Source organism: Lolium perenne, chromosome 7, assembly GCF_019359855.2.
Source record: "Lolium perenne isolate Kyuss_39 chromosome 7, Kyuss_2.0, whole genome shotgun sequence".
Lineage (NCBI taxonomy): Eukaryota > Viridiplantae > Streptophyta > Magnoliopsida > Poales > Poaceae > Lolium > Lolium perenne.
In genome coordinates this window covers 254,093,479-254,103,025 of record NC_067250.2, presented here as the reverse complement: position 1 = coordinate 254,103,025, position 9,547 = coordinate 254,093,479, and the positions used below count along the sequence as shown (strand labels likewise).

The 9,547-nt window shown below is 37.8% G+C and overlaps 1 long non-coding RNA gene and 1 pseudogene across 2 annotated transcripts; both read right to left on the bottom strand.

The window, feature by feature from the left end:
- Positions 1 to 766: 766 nt before the first annotated feature.
- Positions 767 to 2,176, bottom strand: LOC139834028 (protein PIGMENT DEFECTIVE 338, chloroplastic-like; annotated as a pseudogene).
- Positions 2,177 to 4,607: 2,431 nt separating this feature from the next.
- Positions 4,608 to 9,347, bottom strand: LOC127313409 (uncharacterized). 2 transcript variants are annotated; one of them, XR_011748625.1, is made up of 6 exons: positions 9,286 to 9,347; positions 6,176 to 6,248; positions 5,840 to 5,943; positions 5,701 to 5,753; positions 5,497 to 5,586; positions 4,608 to 4,854 (listed from the first exon to the last, which is right to left on the bottom strand). It is a non-coding gene; the product is annotated as an uncharacterized lncRNA (long non-coding RNA). The 2 variants fall into 2 exon arrangements; XR_007858965.2 differs by lacking the exon at positions 6,176 to 6,248 and having other exon boundaries at positions 4,619 to 4,854.
- Positions 9,348 to 9,547: the final 200 nt, after the last annotated feature.

Here is a 9,547-nt window from a genome sequence, read left to right as displayed (position 1 = left end):
ACAGTTTGTCTGAACGTTGTCCTAGTCCTAGACATGAAAATAGTTAAGCCCAAGACGATGGGTTTTTAACAACCAGAACGAATGTGCATAAAGGAGTCTTTGTGCTACATATTGGGCAGATAGAGCAGTCTGGAAATAGTGCGGACGATAGCAGATATAATATCACTGACAAATGAACTGTCTTGGTGTGAGCATGCACATGAGAATCTAATCGTCTTCTGAGAAGTTCAGGTCTTTCTTTGACTTAGGGTTTTTGCCATCATCGATCTTCCAGATGAGTTGGAGACTACCTGCAATTATAAGTATACATGGTTCGTCAGAAATCGAAAGAAAGGTGCTTTATTAGGACAACCTAAGTTTACCCCATCGATTGTAGAACCTAATGATGGTACACTTCGTGGTGTAGGATTTATAGACGGTGGCGGAGTTGAAGTTTCACCAGTGCCCTGAACCTAGTTTGGAGCTTGAGGAATGGGGAGACTCTCATTGTTTTGACCTGTTGTGGGATCGATCTTGCCTTGTCGCGGGGTAGCATTGGCCCAGATAATTGGTTTAGCGATCTGCATTTGAAGGTGGTTGTACAACGCATCTAATGATTCACACCTTGGGGCGACAACAACGCTGTACTCTTTTCCCACGAACAGCAAGCAAATCCTAGGGCAAAAACAAAACGTGAGCAATATCATTCAACATTTTTTCCTGTGTGCTACTTAAGAGGACGATAATAACATGCAATAGGCACACAATGTGGTCTCAAATGGTAGATGAACACAAGAGTCTTACTGCTCTACTTAGAGGTTTATTATAGATGGAACACACATTCTTTTGGAGGCCGTCAAATGAAGGTCGATCTTAATATGTTTGTGACTAAGGTGCTTACATACATTCTGCTCTTCGACATGAACCAAATTCTCTTCGCAACATCCAGTTCATGAAATGTAGAATAGCTACAACTTTGTTTGATCATTTTCCTCACCAGGCTTGGCATGCATCAGAAATTTGAACCATTTCCAATTTACATATAGTGTAGCTTCCGTATCAAGTTGAATAGTTTCCCCTCGGACTCTTGGAGGTCATAATCTAATTTAGTGTTCCAAGAGACAACTGGAAGCTGCTCCCGATTTCTTCAGCTTCTGAAAACAGCTTCTGCAGTAGCATAAGACAAATGGTATAAGAAAAAATACATAGGACAAAAATTGTCAAAGGAAAATGGATTGCAGTTCAGTCTTTCACCTCCTTGTCTGAGAGAAATAAATGAGGAGCATTCTCAAGGTCTGCTATGCTGCAATTAAGTATCAAAGTAAATTAGAGGGGTTCACCATATCTGACCACAAAATCTCACTACAAACTACAAATAAATAATTTAGTTACCTAGTACTACTATGTTGTTTTCAAACAATTGTTGACAATTGAGCAAGTCCAATACACTGCGATTGAGGTATACATGAGAGCAATTTTGCCAGAAACATTTGACTTGATGAACAGAACTTTCAGCTAATCGTGTAGGTTTAGGATCTGACTATGAGGTCATTAGTATCTTCATCTTGCTGTATAATGCAAACACGTATGCTGCAACAAACCGGTTTGCAGAGGTAACCAATTACTTCAATGAAGAATGAGTAAAAGGCTTCTAATTGTTCTAGTTAATAACGATGGGCAGGCACAACAATTTGATTTTTCCTACATTGTTTTTCAAGTCTGTAAATATATTTGTCCTGTCAATGAGCTTAAATTTCAGAAGGAATGATCTCAGCCTCCTGAAATGTAGGTGAAGGAAACATTAGACCTGATTTGAAACACTGCAATTGTACAACTATTAATAACAAGAGACAGTAAAATTAAAGAAATCAATTTCTTTATTGCCCCAATTATTGTAAGAAGTCCACCAGTATTCCACTCATAAATTTTAACCTCAATTGGCTCGTCAAGTTGCATAATCTCTCTATTCCAAGACACATGAATCATTGTATCAGTATGAGCAAGGGAGCTATGCTCTCGAACTCATCAGGATCAGAATATGTAGATTGAAATGAACAATGTGGGGACAAAACCTGCCTGGGTCGGTGCCATGTGAGGCATCGGAAGAGCCGTCTCGTGAACAGCAGCAGACGGATGCTCAGCCTGCGTGCCCGAGCACCTCGGCGAACACCACCATGTCGGGCACCGCCAACGTCCTGGCCACACGCTTCTGCTCATCCACGGGGAGGCCACGACGAAATTTACTAATTAAACATGATTAAGACATAATCTATCATATTTGTCAGTCAGTAAAAGTCTGAAGGCAATTTTCCAGTGATGTTATTTGCACTCTAAGAGAACAAATGAGCAATGCTTCAAGAAATCCTAGATTATCGATTACTATAAGAAAGAAGATACTGCATCAGAATCTATAAGAAATGAAAAATGAAAAACGACACATTGCATCAATATCTTTACTATAGTCCCGTATACGTGTACAAAAGGGAACTATTTTAGCTAAAATGGTGTATGTAAACATTTAAGTAGCTCCACTGTCAAGATTAAGATCTGAATAAAATTCACACCTTCTCAAGACCAAGGAAAATCTTTTGATAGAAATTTCAGTTCTATGCAAAATAGCAATTAATGAAATGTTAAGTCCGCCAAATGTACAAATTAAATAGGGAAGGCGGTGTTTCTTGAAATTTTCGAAATAATATGGCATTTCAAAATTTGGAATTGCATGTTCCTTAAATGTTATGAGCTAATAAAAATGAAACAATTTGATACCGTACCATTGAGACAGTAACACCATGCATTTCTTACAAAATACTTCAAACATAATGTGTAGACGTTAAATGAGAGGGGTTGGTGATCAAATATATGCCGGTAGCACCATGACCACCTCAAGTTTACCAGGTGATATGATCATGCTTACCAGGACTATCATCAGCCAGTACTTGACGCCATCACTTCAGAAATGTTGTGTATCACCGACTCTTGCATGGAGTGAAGGACTATATACAGAGAACCAAACCTGAAATGTGTTGAGGAAAAGGTAAGTCAATCACATTCATGTCCCTATGTCCCAGGTTGTAAAATCAAAATTGAAAACTGGGAATGGTTAACAAATACAAACAGAACTAAGAAGCACGAGGTCATTTAAGTACAATGCAATTGCTTCCAGCATGGAGTACCCCATAATTAGCCTGGTTAGCACCACCCATGCTAAGAATATAATATTTATTTGCAGTTATGTAGATATTACTACACATGTCTAAGAACATCAGATAGTTTCAGAATAAACGGGTATGTTAGAGACACAAAAAAATTAAAGAGAACTAAGAACGATGGTCAAAACCATTCTTTACTCGCCTCTCAACATATATGATTTGCTTAGATTTCAGTATCTACATGATGACTGATGGCTGATATTTTCCTGTTGTTTTTCCAGGAACCTAACATTCAAAATCAACGTGTATTTGCTTAAAGTACTGATATTAATGGAGCACGATCTGAAATAGCTAAATGTAAACAAGTGTCTAATAATGACCCGGTGCGCCCCGCGCACAGGCGAAACCAACACAATATTGAAGCCATGTGTAATACTAAACTATTTTATTTTGGTTGTAGAATATTATGAATTGTTTGGGTACTTCATCTACATGAATTAGAAATCCTTTTCTTAATGTTAAGCTTTCTTGGCAGCATTTCGTTTGCCGGACCAAAGACCGTTATAAACATCTCTCAGGAAACAACCAACTTGCTTTTTCTTAGTTGCTTTGGCGAAAGATTTACTATCTGGTGACAATATCTTGCTTCAAAGAGGGCAAATCCTGTATGAACATGTTTTTCAACCATGCTTGATAGTAGAAGAGCATCATGTGAAAACTTGCTACATATTTTGATAATTATATATTTGGGGAATTCAATCCCTCAGTCCAGCAACCATAAGTCATATACTTGAGGTTACGTGAGGTATAATCGATGGAATGAACAATACAATATGGCTGCCAGATCCGAGTACATATATACCAATAGCAATACATATTGGACAGTACCAATGATCCTAGTAGATTGCTAAAGAGGCGATAAAAGCTCTTGATTTAGACAACCTAGAAAAATACATATTTATAACTCTTAAACAGCTATAAATTTGAATATTTATCAATATAAAGTTCTAAGATAACTAATCGAACCTCTGATGCTCACATAATAATTTACGTATACAATAAATTGGTATAACTTTTTATAGCAGTATGATACACTCAAACATAAACTGGGCAACCATCATTGAATTGGAATGCAAACATCAGCAGGTCTTTTCCAAATCAAACCGAGAAGTAAGACAACAGTAGACTGAAAAAATAAGATTAGTGGAAGAAGGAACCAAATAATTCAACAAATATATATCCAGCGGAAAAAAAAACTACCACTTCCCTCTCTCATCATGCAAGCTAACATTAGAGAGCAAACGGCAACAGGAACATACCAACACAAGCACTTCTATCCCAGAAGCATTCGGTGAATATACGCTTTCACTTCTGTTACATGTTACTGGATCATGCGATACTCTTAACTAACTTTTTTGCGAGGATGTGATACTCTTAACTCACCACAAACATAAAACTGCCACAAGAAAACTTTGTCCCCTCCGACTGCTATTATTTCAAGATAACATCAGAACCGTATTACTCTGACATGTAACAATACTACATGTTCGTAATTCAGCACAAACAATTTCTCTAGTAGTTTGGCAGTAAAGGCCGAAAAAACAGTCAAGTTATTGGTGTACCTTGATAACATATATTATCACAGATATATTATCCTCAATATACTTCTTTTCCACTCCTTAAAAATGTAGCTCTGTAGCTTATTAATTTTGGAGCTACTCAACTGAAAGAAATAGATAAGAAATAGTTAGGAAACCAAATATATGGTGCATTGTGTAGGTTAATAAACTTTAATCAAGTGTTTGATATTATTTTCAGCACTATTATTTAGAGCTCTTCATAAAAATAGATCTATTCTGTTTTAGTAAGCAATGCATCATTAATCTCAAATTTTCACCTCTCCTTTTGCATTTGTGTCGACCACCAAACAATATGAAGAAGTAACATTATAGCTATTCAGCACAAACCCAAATCTGAACCAACACAACCCTAATAGCTATTCAGCATGACCTGTTGTCCATGCGCTTAATATGAGTTTGAAGGGATTTATGATCCATTGTTTAGGTTCCTGAAGGAAGCCCATACCTCCAATCAAAACAATTACACACCAACCTAATAGCTATTCAGCACAAACCCAAATCTGAACCAACCCGCAACGAAAACAAATTTGATAGCAGGCATTCTATAGCTGGGGAGAACCCTAAAGTGGGCATTAGTTTTAATAGCCTGTCAACTTTAGTGGATTCAGTTAGGTTTGAACCGGAAAAAATCGAGAACTGATAGTTCCCGTTCACACACTATAAAAAACCTGAACACATTATACAATAATAATGTAGCAGTAGCATTTAACATTGAAATCGAGTACCTACTTGAATGCCCATAGGAGTGAGGACTGACTTGAGCTTCAGCTGCGCCACGACCTTCCTTCTGTAGTTTGCTCCCATGTGTCATACACCTAAGCATCACAACAAAGATGTTTCAGAAAAGAACAGTAAAATCAGGAATGGATTCCCACGAACATGGATCTATTGTTTTGAGTTCCTAAGCACAGACAAAGAGATATACTTACTTACAAACACCACCACTGTTTACAACAATGCACACCTTGTATGCCAGAAATCACTATCCCAAATAAACACAAACAACATGAAAACCTCACAGAATACTCTCAATATATTTAATGGAAGCTTGTTACGTGCCCAACGCACCAGCAAATCAAAAGCAGCTTGTGTTACATGCCAAAGGATCCATTTAGATAATAAACAACTGGATTATGCTCTATTATTCCCTCCATGCACATGCCAACACCAACCTAAATAAGAGAAAGGGTCAAACATAAGTATCCCCATTCAGAAAATTTTAAAAATGTGCTTTTCTAGGAGAAGAGCAAAGGAAACTTATATTGCTCGTAATAAATATACATAAGAACTGAAAGTAAAATGTACCATTTTTGAATTGCACATAATATATCACTGTTTTACTCCAAATACAAAAACAGCGCAAGATTATATCTACCATTCATCATGAAACACTTCACCACTCACAGAGGCCCAAGGGATGGAGAGGCATAGAGTCTATATCCTCCAAAACGGTGATGATAACCATGGCACTTTGCTTCTGCACAAGGAGAATATGCTATGTATGGCTCACCTTAACCAGTATCAGAGATGCATAGCAGGAATTATAGGAAGCGTATGTAGGTCACTTCAGCTTTTTGTAGTGAGATCGTTTAGGGTTCTTTGCTCAGTGATAACGGTTGAGTAGATTAACTTCACTGAAATTTTATTAGTAAGGAAATCAAATTATCAGCATGTAAGATTCTGGGCTATTTTGTAGCGTCCCATTTGAATCTGCGGGCCTTAAAGTTCTCTGGCATTATATTGAACTAAAGGTACACTATAGAGACACATGGTCTAGATGAAGACACTGGAAAATCTGCATTTATATATGCCGTTTTATTCCTGTAATTCCGTATCGGCCACTAAAATCAAATGGTTCTCTCCTTTTGCATTAGTAATTCTATATCAGCCGCCAAATAACAATCTACAAAAGTATGAACAAGAAAAATCCATGGAGAAACACCAATTTGTACAATTAAACCATCAGCTTGATTTTGAAGTTATTCTTGATGTCTCAAATTGTCATTGATTTCAGTCAACTCAAGCTGCACATAACTAATCAAATTTCATAATCTTATTCCTAATCACCACATGACTAAACTGCTCTCCCAGTCAACCATCACGGATTGTTGAATAACACAATTGACTGCCAGAAACTGCAGGGATGGTTGTTTTATTTTAGCAAGTGCTTAGTCATGTGGAATGGGGGACCAAAGAGTATATATTGGTGACTTCCAAACAAACATGAAAGAATATACAAATTCCAGATACTGAAATGACACTAATGAGTAACCGAAGTACCACCTATGCATTTTATCCTACAGTACGAACTATTTTGCTATTGAATGAAACACTACACACAAGAGACACCCTCTGGTACCTCGTGGGGTGACAATGATAGTGCAATGGCACCATATCTGGATAGATATTTATATCCCCTTTTCCCACCCACATAAGGTACATCAACGGCATGCTGGCCAATGGCATCATATATGCTGAAAAAGTAACAAGCTATTTTAGTCAATTGGTCGCTCCGAAGTAAAAGAAAATAAAAAAAACTGGGAAAATTATTCAAATAGGACAAATGGACCGAATCGCCAATAGCTCCACAAAGGCAATTCTATGCAAGGATGAATGAAAGAAACCAAACATGAAAGTGCAGAATCAAAGTATCCAAGTATCAGAAGTAACGCGCAGAGGAAGCATAACTTAAAACATACTGAGTTTAAATTAAGAAACCAATTATCAAAGTGCAGAATCAAAGAAAGGATGAGTTGAGTTTCATAGTCATGAAAATTGAACACACACATAGCACTCATCCCCTCCCTATGCTATTATTTCAGGATAATATCAGCATGCTATTTCTCTCACGTGGAACATTATTCAGTCCAAACAGGTCTTGCTAATCATTTAGCTGCAATTGGAGAAAACAAAAGTTGTATAATCAACACAGCTAAAACTAAAGAACAATAATGCTTATAGAGCTAAGAACGGGTCTATAGAGTCCCGCTAATTATTCAACTACAAAGAGAGAAAATAACAGTGGCACAATACTCAGAACTAACCATATTCTGAAACTCATCATCTTTAAACCAAAATTTTCGTTGGTAGAACCAAAATGACAAGAATCCCAAGTGATCATGTACATTCAGATACTAAAGGACGCCAAATTTAGCAAATAAAAAAAATGAAGCTATTGATTTGGGCACCTGACTGAAGATACATGGTGGTCTAGCTGAGCTTGAGCAGCAAAATGGCTTAGTGAAGATGTGCAAATGGAGAATTGTTAATGAAGATATGCTATTCTTAGACCAGAATATAAAACAATAATATATGCAACACTGCTTAGAGTAACTGACGATGGCTTAAACCTAGTGTTCAAGCTCTAGGACACAAATTTTTTATTTTTTATTTTTCCATAGTTTCTCTGTTTTAGCCAGCAACACTGAAGCTTTACAAAGATATGGTTTCATATCTCAACTTGTCTTAGGTCGTCATAATATTACTTGCACTTCAAAAATGTTCAAACATTTATTTCGTCAATTTGGGGTATTACACTACAACCTCTATACACAACATGAAAACCAATGTGGCCGCTGCCCTGCAGTGTGCCTGGGGACTCTGGTTCAATCAGCCCAACACCGGGCTAGAGGCGGGTAGGGGATGGGCGGCGCCAAGGCATGTCTGTGTCTGACAAAGCATGAGAACAGCACCGGGACGTCGCCTCTGCGGCCACAATATGCTACCAAGACAACAGAAGCACGTACCTGCTTCTGGTCGCTCATTGGCCATTGTCATTCATCAGCTGAGGTCACGCCGTTGTCTAATTCATTTTTCCAGTAGTAGACTCTATTTATAGAGTGAACAATCAAACAGACTTGTTCAAAGATTCCTTTAATCTTTTCAGTTTGGTTACAAAATATAAATGAGCACAGTGATATAAAAAATGAAGCTTGTATGCTCACAACAATAGGCTCTTATGAACTGAACTCCAAATACTTCAGGACAATACAATACAAAAGTAAGTAGGTCATGCGGTATAGTAAAGCGAAGTATAACAGTACTACCTTGGTTTCACTCATGCCCGGCCCACGAATGTCCTGGTGATGATACTCCTTTTTTGAAGTGCAGTAAAGCTACACCTAAGAATAGCAGAAACCATTGTTAGTTGTTACCACTGACACTGAAAATCTGGGATTGAGCATTATTTAGCAGACCACATACAAATATATAAAAAAAATCTTAAAGCAAAACAATATTGCTCACACCGTATCTCCCTTATCATCTTTGAGACAATAAATCTGAGTTACAGGCATTGTGCTGGAATGGATATAACATATTTTTCAAAAAAAGTCAAATCTGCACCAGGATTTTTTGTAGCCGAAAGTTGAAACTCGAGGCACCAAATCCTTTTTTTTGTAGCGCACACACCTGGTTGCAACCATATGAAAGCAAAACAAATTTTAATGAGAAGCACCCAATAAAAGAGAACTGCTACGAGATGAAAAAAAACAGATCCAAAATCTGCAACTCACCGAGTTCCACGCTCGTGGGCGCCTGTGAACTGGGATCATGGTCAGCGTCAGCCTTCTTGCTTTTGAGCGAAGTCGTCAATAAGGAACTCCTTTTAGTTCCCCATCTGAGAACGAACACATGGTCTGAACAGACGTATTCCTTGGTTTGGGGAATAAACCCCAAGCAGGCATATTGAAGAGGATTTGGGTGGGGAATCGAGATAGAAGGGGGTAAGTACCAATGGGCTATCTGGAGAGGAAGCAAGGAGGCGCAGCAGAGGCA